The sequence below is a fragment of the Coregonus clupeaformis genome, unplaced genomic scaffold (assembly GCF_020615455.1).
Source record: "Coregonus clupeaformis isolate EN_2021a unplaced genomic scaffold, ASM2061545v1 scaf0242, whole genome shotgun sequence".
In the NCBI taxonomy this organism is placed as follows: Eukaryota; Metazoa; Chordata; class Actinopteri; order Salmoniformes; family Salmonidae; genus Coregonus; species Coregonus clupeaformis.
The window spans coordinates 81921-100932 of record NW_025533697.1 but is presented as its reverse complement, the minus strand read 5'-3'; the positions used below and the strand labels follow the sequence as shown (position 1 = coordinate 100932).

At 42.1% G+C, this 19012-nt stretch overlaps 1 pseudogene; it reads right to left on the bottom strand.

Annotated features, from left to right (window-relative positions):
* Window positions 1–214: 214 nt before the first annotated feature.
* Window positions 215–292, bottom strand: LOC123484241 (annotated as a pseudogene).
* Window positions 293–19012: the final 18720 nt, after the last annotated feature.

Sequence of the window (19012 nt, the reverse complement as noted above, 5' to 3'; positions counted from 1 at the left end):
AATCCCATTTTTTGCAGTACCTTGAAGAGGTACTGGTGCGAGACCCGATCAAAAGCTTTCTCAAAGTCTAAATTTAGGACTATAAGCCGCATGTTTCTGTCTCTCGCATAACAGATGGCATCTCTGATCAGTACTAGGCTGTCCGTGATCTTCCTTCCCGGAATGGCACAGGCTTGATCCGGGTGGATCACCTCCCCTAAAACAGAAGACATTCTGAGTGTTAAAACCTTGGTAAAAAGTTTATAGTCGAAGTTTACTACACTTGATCTTAGCCAAAAGGCCGAGAAGCGATACCGCAATGCTTTCGGGAGGAAGGTGCCGTTCTCGGGCACGTCATATTCGATGACGTTTACACAAAACGTAGCTCTGTAAACTGTCCGCCAAATATCAAAGATAATGATTTAAAGAAAATCTTGGCATAGATTGGGAGTTGATCAACGTTGGGAATAACCACTTTTGACTGTTACAAAGTAACAAATTGGTATGATCGGAAGTCACGTGGTCATCTGACCTCCAATCGGAAATGACAGAAAGTGTTTATAAATTAAATCCAGATTAACAGCTAAATCGGAATAATAATATATGAAATACAGGTGGGGGAATCAATTTAGAGATAATAATATTGACATAACATTTGATCTTATATCACATATCTCTAGTAGCGTTGATGCCACAAGGGAACTGAAGCAATTGTTCACTTGGTGGCGCAAGTGTTCCACCGACCATCGCGTTTTCCAAGCAGTCCTGTGTGGTCCATCCAACTACATTTGAATGTTAATGTTTAACGTCGACTCCCTACTACATTCCTTTTTTACTAGCACAATAATTTAGTTAAATTGACCGACTGGATTAAAGTGAAGTAAAAAAAATCTAAACAATCATAAAGTGTTATTTTTTATCATACCTTTCTCTTACTCTTGAGCCGAGCTGGTGCATGTTTGAGAGCGTCTGCTATTTTGTCATCTACCTCTTGGTAGGTAGCCTTGGGGTGTGCTTTCAGGGACGCTCCTATGTTGTGAAAAAGAATTGTAAATGGTACATTCCATGTCATATCATTACTTTTCCACCTATGCTGGCTGAGACAGAGATTGGGTATTGTCCCTCTCGTCCCCCATAGGCAGTTTTGGCCATGAGACCTCTCTCCTTCATCTTTCCTTTGTCCTCTCTCTCCGATCTTAACAGGTGGTAGGATTTCACATTCATTGGTAACTGCCTTGTTACTGATTTTAATTCATTTGAAATGTTAATAAAAACACATTTGACTTACCATCACTTGACCAATAATACTATCTACTAAATAATAATAAATAAGGATCTAAACTTGTGCATTTACTTACTTGTGACAGTATCATAGATTGATAGCTCATTAAAGGCCCTCTTCCCCTTCCTGTCCTTCAAGGAGTAGCCTGTCCACAGCTCCTCTGTTCTAATTTTTCTCATCATTCGTCTGATTCCTGAGCCCAGGTCCAGGCCACAGCAGAGGGTCAGGTATCGGATCTGATAAAAAAATAAAAGAAATCCCACTCATTTGTGTGTTCCTCAGCTAAAACAGCTGGCCATACAGTTCTGATTGATAGTAATGAGAAATCATTTTTGTAGTGTATCATGTAATCATGGGCTAAAACTTGTGTAAACAGGCAGAGGGCTGATCGTTTCTTCTTAAGATAAGTTAAGTGTTAATTGGGAAATCAGTCCAAACACTAAATAGGCATATGGCATATATGACAACTGCATTTCGTTGACATCCAGGCTCTGTCATAGCCGGCCGTGACTGGGAGACCCATGGGGCGGCGCACAATTGGCCCAGCGTCGTCCAGGGTAGGGGAGGGAATGGCCGGCAGGGATGTAGCTCAGTTGGTAGAGCATGGTGTTTGCAACGCCAGGGTTGTGGGTTTGATTCCCACGGGGGCCTAGTATGAAAACAAAAAAATTATGCACTCACTAACTGTAAGTTGCTCTGGATAAGAGCGTCTGCTAAATGACTAAAATGTAAATGTAATTAAGATATTTGGATTCAATAATATTGCAGGTTGCAATTTTCTCTCAAATCTTGACGCATTCAAGGGGCTCTTGATAAACAGCTAACTTATTTTAGTCAATTGCTTTCAAAATACTTGAAATAGATTTCCCATTTTTTTACAAACAGATACATTTTAAATGGCCATCCCTACCATTTCCCTTCGATAGTGGGAGTCTTTAAGTGTTTCACAGATATCCTAATTTCAAGTTGCCCCAAGGACTCTGACTCCTTTGGCTGCCGGGCCTCTATGGCCTCCATAACTTGGTTCAGAGCAGTCCTGAACTCTGTATGGATCATCTCCAGTTTCACCATTATCCTCTATGGCCTCCATAACTTGGTTCAGAGCAGTCCTGAACTCTGTATGGATCATCTCCAGTTTCACCATTATCCTCTATGGCCTCCATAACTTGGTTCAGAGCAGTCCTGAACTCTGTACGGATCATCTCCAGTTCCACCATTATCCTCTATGGCCTCCATAACTTGGTTCAGAGCAGTCCTGAACTCTGTACTGGATCATCTCCAGTTCCACCATTATCCTCTATGGCCTCCATAACCCGGGTTCAGAACAGTTCTCAACTCTGTCGGATCATCTCCAGTTCCACCATTATCCTCTATGGCCTCCATAACTTGGTTCAGAGCAGTCCTGAACTCTGTATGGATCATCTCCAGTTTCACCATTATCCTCTATGGCCTCCATAACTTGGTTCAGAGCAGTACTGAACTCTGTACGGATCATCTCCAGTTTCACCATTATCCTCATCTCCACTGCTTGAAGATCTGCAAAATAATAAAGAATCAACAGTTTTGCTGCAAGCAGCGTGAAAATACAAGCCATGAGTACCAGGCAGGACGTGTATCAAGGCCATGTGAAATACCTCTATCAAAATATCCACCCTTCATATATATTAGTAGTATTGATAACCATGTATCTGCTGACAGCCAAACAATTTGGAATTGATGTTGACATTACAAGAGAAGCAACATATTGTAACATATAGGCTAGCATAATATACCTTTAATGTATCCAGCAGGCATCTCAGAAGCCACAGGATCATCAAGCAGGGATGGCAGCTCTTGGTTTAAAATATAAGAACAAATCATGCTGTTATTTAACCATTCTACATTTACGATTTCGAGATCAATATCTTGATGGCTAAAGAAACCTGGTTCTGATGCTCTGTCTTGGCCAGCTTCTTCCTGGCTGCCACTTGGACTAACTGAGAAAACAGAAGGAAAAACATGAAGACATACTTTGCTTTTGAAACTGGCACAGAACCAAACGTGAAGGGATGTCAGTCAGGAGCTCAGTTCGAAGGTTAATGAATCCCAACAAAAATAAATGCTAAGCATAATTTTTTTATATTTATATTATGCTTTTAGTTTGATGGCAAATACATAGAGATATTTACAAACATGGCATCACACTTGTGTTTTACCCCAGAAGAATAGGGTGATTTCACTACTTTTGGAAATACAAGTTTCACCCATACACAGCACCACAAGTATTTGGAAAATTCTAACAGTATGCACAAAGTAGTAATATGACTTTAAATAACCTAATATGCAAAAATATAATGGTAATTGTATTCTTTTGAGTGGCTTTGAAAGGTTTGTAAAGCTATAATACTTCATACAATTCAATTGTTTACCCTAAAACTAATTGTTTACCCTAAAACTACAACCAGACACTTACTGTCGCTCTGGCTTGAGGTGGCACATGGCCTCAAGTCCTCTGCATCTGCAACTTCAGAGAATATCACAGATGTCAAACCGTTAACAGATTTTCCTGTTCATCCCATACAGTTGGTAGGAACAGAACTTTGAGAAAGTAGGCTTGTTTATCAGACTTGAAACATTATGTACCTTGTTGTAGGGTCTTTTCAAAGACACTGGCTCTTGAAGTTACTAAAAATAAAAAAATAAAGAACTGTTACACTTTTGGTCACTAAATAATCAAGTATGTCAAGATCAGATGGGTGTGGTCATTTCTTGTCATATCAACTGTCATTAGGTCATGATTTCATGCCGTCTCAATGTAAGACTAGTACTTGCATTAACTGTAAGCTTTTCTTCACCCACATACTTGAATGTGTGTAAAACTTACCATCAACTTGCTGATTATACATTCAATGACTCTAGTAGCCTAAGGCAGAATCTTACCACTAGGAGCTGGTGGAAGCTGTGCACTGTACGCTGGGCTTGTCTGGGTTCATTTGTCTTTTTCTGGAGTGCTTCACTTCCATCATCATCTTACGAAAGGACAATACAAATAAATACTCATTTATTTCATCTACTTCCTGATGCATGTAATACACAATGGAATAAGAGCAGTTAAGAAATCCTCACCAGGTGGCTCTACACGGAATCTGATTGGTTTAGTCACCGCCCTCTTCGCTGGTTCCTCGCCAGATTCAACATTGGAGGTGTCAACCCCTGTTTGACTCGTTGCTCTGCCACAGAGTAATTGTCTGTACGTGCAATAAACATTGTCATAAGTAGTTTCCTATTAACACTGGCAAACCGAGCTATTGAGTATTTGTAATTCATACTAGTAATACTTTCAGCCAATACATATAGTACTTAAGAGGGGGAAGTTCCTGACTCTACTGACCAGGAGTGGGTTGCACCAGTTAGACGATAAGGTGGAAGAGATAAGTTGGACCTACCTACGCCCGACGTAATGATTTAGAAAATTGAACAAGATGCGACATGACTAGTCATGAAACACTTCCCTTGGAAACTAGTTATAGATATATACTATCGTCTACCCCACATTACACTTAGTTTTTTACACCTGGCGTAAGCAAAAGCTATGCCACAACCAGGTGGTGACACAGGTTTACGCCTGGCTTAGAAACTACAGTGCCCCTCCCACAATTATTGGCACTTCTGTTTAAGATGTGGTCGAGACTTCCAAAAATTCTCCTTTTTTTTAAACAACATAGAACCCAAATGCAAAAAAAAGAGAAAAATCCAACCTTTTATTAAAATACATTACTTTGGTTTAAAAAAAAAATCAACACATTTAGAAAAGAAAAAACTTGAAATCATGTGTCCCACAATTATTGGCACCCCTGATGTTAATACTTTGTACAACCCCTTTTGACAACAATACAGCACTTAATCTCCTCCTATAACATTTCACAAGATTGGAGAACACAGAGAGAGGGATCTTTGACCATTCTTCTTTTGCACAATCTTTCTAGATCATCCAGTGTCCTGGGTCCTCTCTTATGCACTCTCCTCTTTAGCTCGCCCACAGGTTTTCCATTGGGTTGAGGTCTGGGGACTGAGATGGCCATGGGAGGACCTTGAGATTGTGACTGCTGAACCATTTTTGTGTAGATTTTGCCACATGTTTTGGATCATTATCCTGCTGAAAGACCCAATGACGACCCATCTTCAGCTTTCTGGCAGAGGCCATCAGGTTTTTATTTAAAATGTCCTTGTAGTTCAAAGCGTTCATAATGCCATGCACCCCTAACAAGGTTCCCAGGGCCTTTGGAAGAGAAACAGGCCCACAGCATCACAGATCCTCCACCATACTTCACGGTGGGCATGAGGTGCTTTTCGGCATACTCATCTTTTGTTTTACGCCAGACCCACTTAGAGTGTTTGTTTGCCAAAAAGCTCAATCTTAGTCTCATCTGACCAAAGCACACGATCCCAGTTGAAGTCCCAGTGCCGCTTAGCAAACTCCAGACATTTACGTTTGTGATGTTAGTGAGAAAAGGCTTTTTTCCCTTGCATGCCTCCCAAACAGCTTGTTGGCATGTAGAGCGTCTGATGGTTATTTTGGAGACTTTGTGACCCCAAGATGCCACTCTTTGATGCAATTCTGTGACAGTGAGCTTAGGACTTTTTTTTACTTCTCTTACCATCCTCCTCACTGTGCGTTTTGGCAAGATAAACATGGGACCTCTTCCAGCCTTGTTTGTCACTGTTCCAGTTGTTTTAATCTTCTTAATGATTCCTCTGACTGTAGATACGGGCAAGTTAAGGCGAGTGGCTATTTTCTCATAGCCATTGCCTGACCTTATGGTCGACACAAATCTGCCTTACTTGAATGGTGTGTTCTCTTGTCTTTGCCATGTTGACAGATGGGTAAGAGAATTTAGGCCTCTGTGTCACGTCATATTTATACCCCAGGAAACAGGAAGTCGCGAATTACTAATTAAATTAATTAGATAATTCTGACCAACTTTAGCAACTACAGAAAAATATATTTTTAAAAAATCAATTAAAATTTTCAGCGGAATTGTTAGGGGTGCCACATAATTGTGGGACACATGATTTCAAGTTTTTCTTTTCTAAATGTGTGATTTTTTTTTACCACCAAAGTAATGTACTTAAATAAAAGGTTGGATTTTTCTCTTTTTGTGCATTTGGGTTCTATGTTGTTTAAAAAAAAAAGAGAATTTTTGGAAGTCCTCGACCACATCTTAAACAGGGGTGCCAATAATAGTGGAGGGCACTGTATTCTACGTTGTAACTAGCCTTACGTGTAGGAGTATGTTCAACTGATGCAACCTGCTCCAGAGCCACACAACCAAGCATACATGGCAATATAAACGGGAGTGGATGGACAGTCAAATATTATTTTACCAGTTGATGAAAAGATGGAAATTCTGTACTACTCCCATAATATTTTCAGGCCGGTCTCCTCTCTTAATGGCATTTCTTGGCCAGTAGCAACACAGGACCTGCAGGATATGAGACACTGTTTAAAGTGAACTATTTATCCATCTCTTTGCCTAAAAAGGGTAAAACGTTTAACTGATCAACTCACCCCATCTCTCTTCTCCACCCACTGCTCTGGTACAACTTCAACATTGTTCTCTTTGACTAAATGTACAACATAATAATGCTGTATGCCCTGTGCAGAAAAACTAAACACCAATTCCACACTGTTCAGTCTCTTGATTTACCAGCCAAGATAGTTTGCATAACTAATACAGCTTGTGAACTTGGCTGTAGCTAAATGGGGCTTGCTACAGGCTGTGCAAGATGGTAAGCACAACACGAGTGCCATGGTCCTCCCTCAAGTATAATAGCTTGCTAGAAGACTGCTCTTTGCAATGAGATGCATTTGTGTGCTCCTCGTAGTGGTGCGGAAAAGTCCAATACAGTCTTGAGTCACAAGGACTCAGCGTGTAAGATTCCAGATGCTGAAACACCCCTGCAGAGGTAAAGTATCAGAGGCATCTTCTTGGCTCACGACCTCACAGCATGACCTATCATTAAGTATGTAGGCATTGTTTGGCCGTCTCATGTTGATGACCTGTTGGCGGGGAGAAGCACTAACTGTGCGTTCTTGCACAAGTGGCCGCCTCCCTGAACGGACCATCTTCTTTAGATGTTGCAAGTAGTTCTCAAACTTGAAAGCACTACAGTTGTCAAGGCAGCCAAGTTCTTCAGCATCAGCAGTGAGGTGTAGGAGGGAGTGAACATTATACACCCGAGAAAATGTGTCTCCATACAAAACCCTTCCCTGCTCCACAAAGAAGTTCAGTAAAGCATGATCACTAGGCACTGTGGATTGAAGAAAGTTGAGGAGAAACCAAAATGCACATGGCCACACTGAAGGCCATGAAGTGTGTGTACTGTTCTTTAGACCAGATTCTTCTCAGCACTACTTTCCCAGTATAGAGTAGAAACTGTCTCAATTCTGTGGCCTTCCAACGGTCAAGGTCATCCAATCGCCGTTGTTTGCGAGCAAAACAGTCTGGAATTGAATCCTTTAGTCGGTTTAGCTGTTGACTGACCTCCTTGACTTGCACCAACGCCAACCTGGCCCCAGTCTTTCCCCTAGTCCACATCATCAAGAGCTTCCGGGTTACTCCGAGGCAACAAAGGTGCATATAGTCAATTGGGAATGAATTCACCATATCAATGGGGAGGATGCAAAAAGGAGAGGTTTTCCCTTCATGGTGATGTTCTGGCTGTACCAATTCCCTAAAGGATTTGTCAGTTCTGAGACACAGGTTATTTACCTGTGGGTACGTCATCCTCCCATCATACCTGCCTTTTTGTGTGCACCTGTCACAGCCATAGTAGCCGGAATACATCTTTATGCATTTTACCACGGCTTTTGCAGGTGCATCACATGTTACAGAAAAACTTTCACTTGCAGTGTTGTGTCTCCCCACTTCAAGCCGGTCTGCATCAACTCTTTAAACTCCAGCAAAGTGTCATTGAGGAATTCCAGGGAGCTTGGTTTCCATGATGCCATTGCAAGTGACAGAGGAAACACTGTGGGTGGTGATAGATTGATAGAGCACAAAAGTGGCCATAACGACATATTGGTACTTTTGAACAAAGGGAGACCATCCAGATTAAAGGGATATTTCTAAAAGATTCAAATCTCCAACCACTGATTTAGGATAGATGCTTAGATGTTTCACTAACTCCACCTTCTACTTTAAATCTGACAAACTCCACATTAGACTTGACTTCAACAAAAACATTGGTGGTTTCTAGGAGAGTTCTAGCAGTGGAAGGCAAATCTGGGTGACCATTAGACTGCAGCATCTTCAGAAGTGCATCAACAGCATTGTGTTTCACTTGGGAATCACTTATCCAGGTTGCCAGGTCCTCTCTGAAGGTAGAATCGTTTTCAACATCATCATTGTCAGAGTCAGTTGTCTCCTGAATTGCACAACCAGCATTGGCTTCAGTCTCTGAATCTATGTCACTGTGTGATGGCAGTCTTGGCTTAGTACCACCTACTGCCTGGAGTTCACCATCTGACTCTTCCTCAGCGTGTGTTGGCAGTCTTGGAGGAGTACCACCTACTGTCTGGAGTTCACCATCTGACTCTTCCTCAGCGTGTGTTGGCAGTCTTGGCTTAGTACCACCTACTGCCTGGAGTTCACCATCTGACTCTTCCTCAGTGTGTGTTGGCAGTCTTGGAGGAGTACCACCTACTGTCTGGAGTTCACCATCTGACTCTTCCTCAGCGTGTGTTGGCAGTCTTGGAGGAGTACCACCTACTGTCTGGAGTTCACCATCTGACTCTTCCTCAGCGTGTGTTGGCAGTCTTGGAGGAGTACCACCTACTGTCTGGAGTTCACCATCTGACTCTTCCTCAGCGTGTGTTGGCAGTCTTGGAGGAGTACCACCTACTGCCTGGAGTTCACCATCTGACTCTTCCTCAGTGTGTGTTGGCAGTCTTGGCTTAGTACCACCTACTGTCTGGAGTTCACCATCTGACTCTTCCTCAGTGTGTGTTGGCAGTCTTGGAGGAGTACCACCTACTGTCTGGAGTTCACCATCTGACTCTTCCTCAGCGTGTGTTGGCAGTCTTGGAGGAGTACCACCTACTGCCTGGAGTTCACCATCTGACTCTTCCTCAGCGTGTGTTGGCAGTCTTGGAGGAGTACCTTCCACTGCCTCAACTTCACTGTCTGACTCAATTTTGCTGTCAGATTCAGTAGAACTGGTATCTTCACTCTAGGCGTCAGATTGGCTGATGAGACTAGATCCACTTTCATTGTCATTGACTTCCTTCTCTACCCTTTTTTTCTTAAGGTTGGTTTTCTCCAGTGATAAAGCTGCGTATATTGAAAAAGCTTGTTAGTGCATAGGTCAAATGTATCTTTGTGATGCTCATTTCAGGTATTTTTTCCAGCTTTAGACAAACACTAAATATTTCACTTAAAACATAGTTTTGTTGTATTTAATGATAGAGAAGAGAATAGTTTGACCAACACAGATTCGTGTCTACATTGTTAGAGTGGTCACATGCCAATCTGTTCCATATAATAGACAGTCTTTGGAACAGTGGAAAGCTGCATGGCCCCTTGGTTGTTGCTAAGCAGGCATTCTTCTTCTATGGTGTTTATTGGTGGTGTTCAGACCAACGTTAAAGGTGCATCACTGCCACCTTCTGGGCTGGAGTGTGATAGAGACATGTGGTTCTGTCCTGGTGAGATCACAGGGTCAAAGAAAATTCCTGACTGTGGTCATACCAAAACACTCCAGGCACTCAGCCCATATGAGCCATTCATACTGTCAGATCTAATATGGAAGAACTGAATACAACCATAAGAACCATTCATACTGTCAGATCTAATATGGAAGAACTGAATACAACCATAAGAACCATTCATACTGTCAGATCTAATACGGAAGAACTGAATACAATCATAAGAACCATTCATACTGTCAGATCTAATATGGAAGAACTGAATACAACCATAAGAACCATTCATACTGTCAGATCTAATATGGAAGAACTGAATACAACCATAAGAACCATTCATACTGTCAGATCTAATATGGAAGAACTGAATACAACCATAAGAACCATTCATACTGTCAGATCTAATATGGAAGAACTGAATACAAAAGAGAAGGAGGTTGACCAGTACAAATTCATGTACAAACGTTAATTTTCATTGGCAGATCAATGCAGTTTTCCAAACATATTCATCATCAGTTTTTTTGTAAGATTTTAACTAACTGAACAAAAATATAAACACAACATTCAACAATTTTACTAGGGTACAGTTCATATAAGGAAATCAGTCAATTGAAATACATTCATTAGGCCCTAATCTATGGATTTCACATGACAGGGGCCCACCCATCAGCCAATAAGAATGATTTTTCCCCACTTAAGGGCTTTATTACAGATAGAAATACTCCTCAGTTTCATCAGCTGTCCGGGTGGCTGGTCTCAGATTATCCTGCAGGTGAAGAAGCCAGATGTGGAGGTCCTGGGCTTGCACGGTTACACGTGGTCTGTGGCTGTGAAGCCAGTTGGATGTTCTGCCAAATTCTCGGTAGAGAAATGTACATTCAATTCTCTGGCAACAGCTCTGGTGAACATTCCTGCAGTCAGCATGCCAATTACGCACTCCCTCAAAATGTAGACATCTGTGGCATTGTGTTGTGCGACAAAACTTCTCATTTCAGAGTGGCCTTTTATTGTACAAGGTGCACCTGTGTAATGATCATGCTGTTTAATCAGCTTCTTGATATGCCACACCTGTCAGGTGGATGGATTATCTTGGCAAAGGGGAAATCCTCACTAACAGGGATGGAAAAAAATGTGTGCACACAAATTTGAGATTATTAAGCTTTTTATGCGTATGGAAAATTTCTGGGATCTTTTATTACCGCTCATGAAACATGGGACCAACACTTCACATGTCAAGGTTCTATTTTAGTTTAGAAGACAATTTACTAAACACGTAGTCATTTCATTTTAATTGTCACATGCTTGGTAAACAACAGGTGTAGACTAACAGTGAAATGTTGACCAACAATAGAGAACACAATACAACAATTATAATAATAGGAACAAATATTGTAGCACAAGGAATTAATACACGATGAGCAATGGTAGATATACATGGGGTGCCAATACCTAGTCAATGATAGCTTGGCTATGCCTTCTGAAAGTATTCAGACCCCTTGACTTTTTCCACATTTTATTACGTTACAGCCATATTCTAAAATTGATTTAACAGTGTTTTCCCCTCATCAACCTACACACAATACCCCATAATGTCAAAGCAAAAGACAGGTTTTTAGATGTTTTTCCTAATTTATTAATAAAAAACTGAAATATCAAATTTACATAAGTATTCAGACCCTTTACTCAGTACTTTCTTGAAGCACCTTTGGCAGTGATTATAGCATCAAGTCGTCTTGGGTATGACGCTACAAGCTTGGCACACCTGTATTTGGGGAGTTTCTTCAATTCTTCTCTGCAGATCCTCTCAAGCTCTGTCAGGTTGGATGGGGAGCGTTGCTGCACAGCTCTTTTCTGGTCTCTCCAGAGATGTTAAATTGTGTTCAAGTCTGGGCTCTGGCTGGGCCAGGTGAACCTTCGTCCCAGTCTGAAGTCCTGAGCGCTCTCGAGTAGGTTTTCATCAAGGATCTCTCTGTACTTTGCTCCGTTCATTATTCCCTCGATCCTGACTAGTCTCCCTGCCTCTGAAAAACATCTGCACAGCATGATACTGCCACGATCATGCTTCACCGTAGGCATGGTGCCTGGTTTCCTCCAGACGTGACGCTTGACATTCAGGCCAAAGAGTTCAATCTTGGTAACATCAGACCAGAGAATCTTGTTTGTCATGGTCAGAGTCCTTTAGGTGCCTCTTGGCAAACTCCAAGCGGGCTGAACTCTGGAGCTCTGTCAAAGTGATCATCGGGTTCTTGGTCACCTTCCTGACCAAGGCCCTTCTCCCCCGATTGCTCAGGTTTGCAGGGCGGACAGCTCTAGGAAGAGTCTTGGTGGTTCCAAACTTCTTCCATTTAAGAATGATGGAGGCCACGGTGTTCTTGGGGACCTTCAATGCTGCAGACATTTTTTGGTACCCTTCCCCAGATCTGTGCCTCGACACAATCCTGTCTCTGAGCTCTACGGTCAATTCCTTCGACCTCATGGCTTGGTTTTTGCTCTGACATGCAATGTCAACTGTGGGATGTTATATAGACAGGTGTGTGCCTTTTCAAACCATGTCCAATCAATTGAATTTATCTCAGGTGGACTCCAATCAAGTTGTAGAAACATCTAAAGGAAGATCAATGGAAACAGGATGCACCTGAGCTAAATTTCGAGATTCATTTTATTTCTAATAAATTTGCAAAAATGTCTAAACCTGTTTTTGCTTTGTCATTATGGGGTATTGTGTGTAGATTGATGAGGGAATTTTTATTTTTTAATCAATTTTACAATAAGGCTGTAACGTATTTTCTTGTTGAAAAAGTCAAGGGGTCTGAATACTTTCAGAATGCACTGTATAGACTAACTATTTCACTTTAAACACTTTATTTTATTTATGCACAAGAGAAGAAGAGGTTGCCCAGCACAAACTCATGTACAAACATGAATTTTCATTACATATTTGTAATTTAGCAGATGCTCTTATCCAGAGCGACTTATAGGACCAATTGGGGTTAATTGCCTTGCACAAGGCCACAATGACAGATTTTGGACCTAATTGGAACGGGATTCAAACCAGCGACCTTTTAGTTACTGGCCCAACACTCTTAACCGCTAGGCTACCTCCAGCCAGATCAATTAACTTCAATACAGTTATTCAAATACATTCATCATCAATTACTAAAATAATTAATCTGGTATTAAAAGACAATTTCATAAACACAAGTAGTCGATTCATAGCCTGTTTATCATTAAACAAAATATGTTTAGTAATAAAAAATAATCCACCCAAACTAATGCTGAAAACTGATCATCACACATCTTTATCTGATGTACACTGAGTGCACAAAACATTAGGAACACCTTCCTAATATTGAGTTGCAACCCCCCTTTGAGTTTGAGTTGATTTATTCTTGCTCACCGATAAAACGGAATAAATGCAGAATTTACATGACTAATAACTACAAAACACTTGTTTAAAAATACATAACACAATACGTGACATAAGTAGAATACAGAACGCTTGATGGAAATTGAAATGTTAAAATGTGATTTAAAAAAAAGATTTTGGGAGTTATTATGCAGTCTGATAGCAGTGGGTAGAGTGGCGTTTCGCAGGCGGTTTGTACGGGCAGTTAGACAGGACAGTTTGTGGCTGTTTCTCAGGAGCCTGTTGGTGCAGTTACCTCTTCTTGGAGGGAGCAGGTCATTCAGTGGATGGTCAAGAGTGTGCATGTCCTTCACCAGGTGCACTGCAGCCTGTTCTCGCCTGCTCTGCAGTGACGGGAGCTGTGGTTGGACTGCTCCACCTCTGGAGATGATCCTCAAGGCCCTCCTCTGCACCCTGTCTAGTTGGGCCTGCTGCTTTTTACTGCATCCAACTAACAGCACTCCACCGTATTCCAGACAAGGCCTGGCCAGTGTAGTATAGACTGTGACCAGATCTTCAGTAGGACATTACTGGCACTTAGATAAAACTGTCCCCTGCCAGTAGGAGGTGTTAACAATGTGTTTGATGACAGGGCCTAGATCTTCTGCATGCTCTTTTAGTAGCAGGGCTGGAATGCCATCAGGCCCACATGCTTTACGTGGGCTGAGTCTGGTCAGAGCTTGCTTTAACTGGCCAATGCTGCACAGCTCAACCTGCCTTGTAGACATGGGCAGGGGGAAGATGGCAAGAGGTGTGGTGCTTGTCCATGCCTCAGCAAAGAAGCCATTCAAAACAAAAGCCACGTCGTCGTCTTCAATTCCCTCGACCTGTATTCTCCCTCCTGATGTCGTTTTCTTTGGTCCCAGTCCTTTGTTAATGAAGTCCCACCATTCATTAGGGTTTTTCTTCTTTAGGTCATGGATTTCAATTTTGTAGTAGCTTGTCTTTGCTTCCTTGATAAGCATTTGCACTGTGTTTCTGTTTTTTCTCCATGTCATTGTTTCTCCCCATCTGTTGAAAATATTCTGTATTTTCCTGAAGGCAGCCTTTATTCTTTCAGCCATCCAGGGCTTGTCCAGTGCTGTTGTTTTTAGATCAGTGGTAAGCCTTCTCTCATTTTATGTTTACCTTGGTGTCTTTTTAAATGGCCTATTTGAGAGAAACTTTTTCCACAGTCAGAGCAGGAGTAAGAATTATCTCCTGTATGCATACGTTCATGTTGTTTTAACTTGCCAGGTCGAGAGAAACTCTTCCCACAGCCAGAGCAGGAGTAAGGCTTCTCTCCTGTGTGTGTTCTCTGATGACGTTTTAGCTCAGTTGATGTTATGAAGCATTTTACACAGTCTGAGCAGGAATAAGGCTTCTCTCCTGTATGTATACGTTCATGTGTTTTTAAGTTGGACAGTTTAGAGAAACTTGCCCCACAGTCAGAGCAGGAGTAAGGCTTCTCTCCTGTGTGTGTTCTCCGATGAAGTTTTAGGTCAGTTGATGTTGTGAAGCATTTTACACAGTCAGAGCAGGAGTAAGGCTTCTCTCCTGTATGTATACGTTCATGTATTTTTAATTTGCACCATTGAAAGAAACCTGCCCCACAGTCAGAGCAGGAGTAAGGCTTCTCTCCTGTGTGCATCCTTTGATGCAACGTTTAGCTTTGATGTTAGAAATTCTTACCACAGTCAGAGCAGGAGTAAGGCTTCTCTCCTGTATGTATACGTTCATGCATTTTAAAGAGGCCCAGTCGAAAGAAACTCTTCCCACAGTCAGAGCAGGAGTAAGGCTTCTCTCCTGTGTGTGTTCTCTGATGACGTTTTAGCTCAGTTGATGTTATGAAGCATTTTACACAGTCAGAGCAGGAGTAAGGCTTCTCTCCCGTATGTATACGTTCATGTGTTTTTAAGTTGCACAGTTGAGAGAAACTTGCCCCACAGTCAGAGCAGGAGTAAGGCTTTTCTCCTGTATGTATACGTTCATGTTGTTTTAAGTGGCCCCGTTGAGAGAAACTCTTCCCACAGTCAGAGCAGGAGTAAGGCTTCTCTCCTATGTGCACTCTCTGATGAACTGTCAGAGCCTTTGATGTTGTGAAAGTCTTCCCAAAGTCAGTACAGGAATTCAGATTCTCTCCTGTGTGTATTTGTAGGTGTATTTCTAACTTTGATAGAATTGGGAAAATCTCCTCACAATGTGGGCAGTGGTGAGACCTCTTAGCTCTGTGATCTTCCTGCTGTTGCTCGCTGGATGTAGAGAATGTCTCAACATGGTCTCCTGTGTGAACAACATCAGAAGAACCAGTCAGTTGGTGTGATATACATGTCAATCAAATGTATTTTATGAAGCCCTTTTTACATCAGAAGTTGTCACAAAGTGCTTTATCATCATAACACATAACTACAGTAATAAATAGAAACGGATACAAAGTTTATCTTCTTGACATCACAGTTCTGGCGCTTTCTTTATACTGAGGAATGGTGCGTGCCTGCCTGGAACTTCCTGTTCCCCCACTACCACAGTGCAGCCACAGATAGAACAATGAGACAGATATTTCACTGGATGTATAAATGTGAAGCATCCGTTTGGCGTTTCCACTCACTACCAAATATGGTAGTGAGAGGAAGCCCACTGGCCGGCAGTGGGAGAAGATGGAAGGAGATGGATTTTGACCGATATTCTGCAAATGTTCTAATCGATGAAACATCTGATCTTAATACAGTTCTGTTCCCAAAACTAAAATCTGTTATGCACAGAGTGGACTAAGTTTTGTGGACTTATCTGTTGCAAATGTTTCTTAAAATCACGTTATTTTGAAGGAACGCAAAGGCGAATTGAGTTATTGCACACATGCGCTTCACAGAGGAGGCGTTCCCTAACAGAAATATGCAGATGTGTGCTAGAACACGCCAATAGGATCTCGCTAGCTCGTGCTTGGCTCTGCCCACTATGACTCATCTGTTCCCATTGGAAACGACCAGCTGTGGTCTATCTTGGTTTAGTTATCAAAAATCATTGGTGCAACCGTCCGTGCGTTCAGGGATCCTTGGGATGGCCCTACCCCATTATATGAGAAGGGCGGTGCTTAATTTGAGCTGGATCCTCCAGTACCTCTCAGTTTTGTAGTCTTTCGTTCCGGAACGCATTTGCCAGAATCAGGTAGCCTACCTCTTGTGGCAAGAAAAAAAAATTCCACTGTTTGCAATGTAAAGATCCTAATAAAAGCAATCAGAGTAATTACATTTCGATTCCTCTGTAAGTGTCATGCCCCCTAAAAAAACATAATGTGAAAACGTGCATGATATTCTAAGAATTGGTTAATGTTGGGCCGTCCCGGGTTTATGGTTTGCGCAACATTGTAGCCTAGACCAAGGCGTGGCCATTGCTGTGGTGAGAGAGAGAAGCACGCCTGTATCTCTCACAGAAATACAATGACATTCACTTTCTATGATCTCTCTCCCAATACTACACCAGGAGTAAGGTTAGAACTTCACCACAGAGGATCCATAGCTAATTTTTTAAAATAGCCTAGCTGTGGATTGTGTGTAGCCAAATCACAAGGCATGCCTAACGTGTGGCAAATCTGTCAGTTAACAGCATGCAGCCAAAACAGGCGTTTCACAAATATTTCTAATACAATCGCTGGAAAACACAAGTTGTAAAGCAAATGGATCCTGCTGAAAATAAAATACTAATGTCTGTATGTTACCAAGTTAACAACTTCCAAATAGGCCTATTGAATGACCAGCATTGTTTAAAAAAGTAAAGCAAGAGAGAGATAAGCTTTTGGCGGGTGAGTGAGCTGCACATCATTGGGTGAGGCAGTGAAACTGGAAAGCTTTTTTAGGACTATATCTTCCTCCTCATATTGTACAATGTGTTTCTCTGCACACTTAGGGGCCTCGGCTATTGATGGATTCAAGACAAGGTCGTTTTTATTGATCTCAGATTCTCAGTGTCAAAGTAGCCTGTCATTTTGGTCATTTGTGAGGTATTAAAAAAGATTCTGCAAAAGTCTCCAGTCATCTAAAATTATGTAGAACTGCATGAAATCCATTTATAAAAATAACACATTTTTCCCAGACTCTAGGCTACAAAAAATATATTCCATGTGTGTAACTTCTGCAAGTGGCTCCACACCACTGCTCTATGCCCGTACGCGAAAGCCATGATAATGCATGCAATGCTTTGTTATAAAGGTTGTTTGTTTTTATCCGTTCTGGTACCTCAGAGCCCCCCAGGTCACCCCCCTCTCGGGCTCACTTTTGGTTCCGGCACCGCCCAATTTACAAATGAAGCACTGGAGAAGTGGGTAGCTGCCGCTGCCTCCTCCGGGACACTTCTCCTTTGCATAAAGTTAATCAGGCTGTTGATTGTGGCCTGTGGAATGTTGTCCCACTCCTCTTCAATGGCTGTGTGAAATTCCTGGATATTGGGGGGAACTGGAACAAGCTGTGGTACACGTCAATCCAGACCATCCCAAACATGCTCAAAGGGTGACATGTCTGGTGAGTATGCAGGCCATGGAGAATTGGGACATTTTCAGCATGTTCAATTGTGTGCAGATCCTTGCGACATGGGGCCATGCATTATCATGCTAAAACACTCGGTGATGGAGGTGGATGAATGGCAGGACAATGGGCCTCAGGATCTTGTCATGGCATCTCTGTGCATTCAAACTGCCATCGATAAAATGCAATTGTGTTAGTTGTCTGTAGCTTATGCCATCCCATTCCATAACCCCGATACCACCATGGGGCACTCTGTCCACAACATTGACATCAGCAAACCGCACGCCCACACAACGCCATACACGGTGGTCAGCAGTTGTGAGGCTGGTTGGGCATACTGCAAGATTCTCTAAAACAACATTGGAGGCAGCTAATGGTAGAGAAATTAACCTAACATTCTCTGGCAACAGCTCTGGTGGACATTCCTGCAGTCAGCATGCCAATTGCATGCTCCCTCAAAACTTGAGACATCTGTGCCATTGTGTTGTGTGAAAAACCTGCACATTTTAGAGTGGTTGCATTTGTTGGATCCACGCCATTCTTCCTCAGCTCCTCTTGTCCCCTACAACTCTCTTCACCATGCCTCCACATAGGCGATTTGCTGAATCAGCCCTGATCCTTGACACCTCAACCTCTTTCACCCTAACAGGGCACTCTGGGAATTCAGAATATGACCCCCACCACAGTTACAACATTTTACATTCACATTCTCTTCAATAACATATTCCTTCCGTCTGCAAACACTTGACATGTGGCCAAACTTTTTACATTTCTTGCATTGCATCAGGTTTTACACAAACTCTCTTATGGGGTATATTATATATCCCAGCTTTACATAGGGTGGTAGATACTCTTCATCAAACATCAATAATAAAGATGAACTTTGCTCCTTTTTCACATTCTCCATACGGGTCAAGTGACGTGCATTTGCATCATCCTTCTTCTTTGGGATTTGGTTGGCGGAGTGCATCCAACTTTTAGGTGCATACACCGCCACCTACTGTACTGGTGTGTGAGGCCATTCACAGCCTATATACATTACATTCATTGATACTGTAATTAATACAAAATTGCCCTGCCAAGTATTAGCCCACTCTAAAAAATGTGAGGGAAAATGTTCTTGGTTCGTGCAGGTGACTGACCTCCTCAGACCAATTGGCAGTACG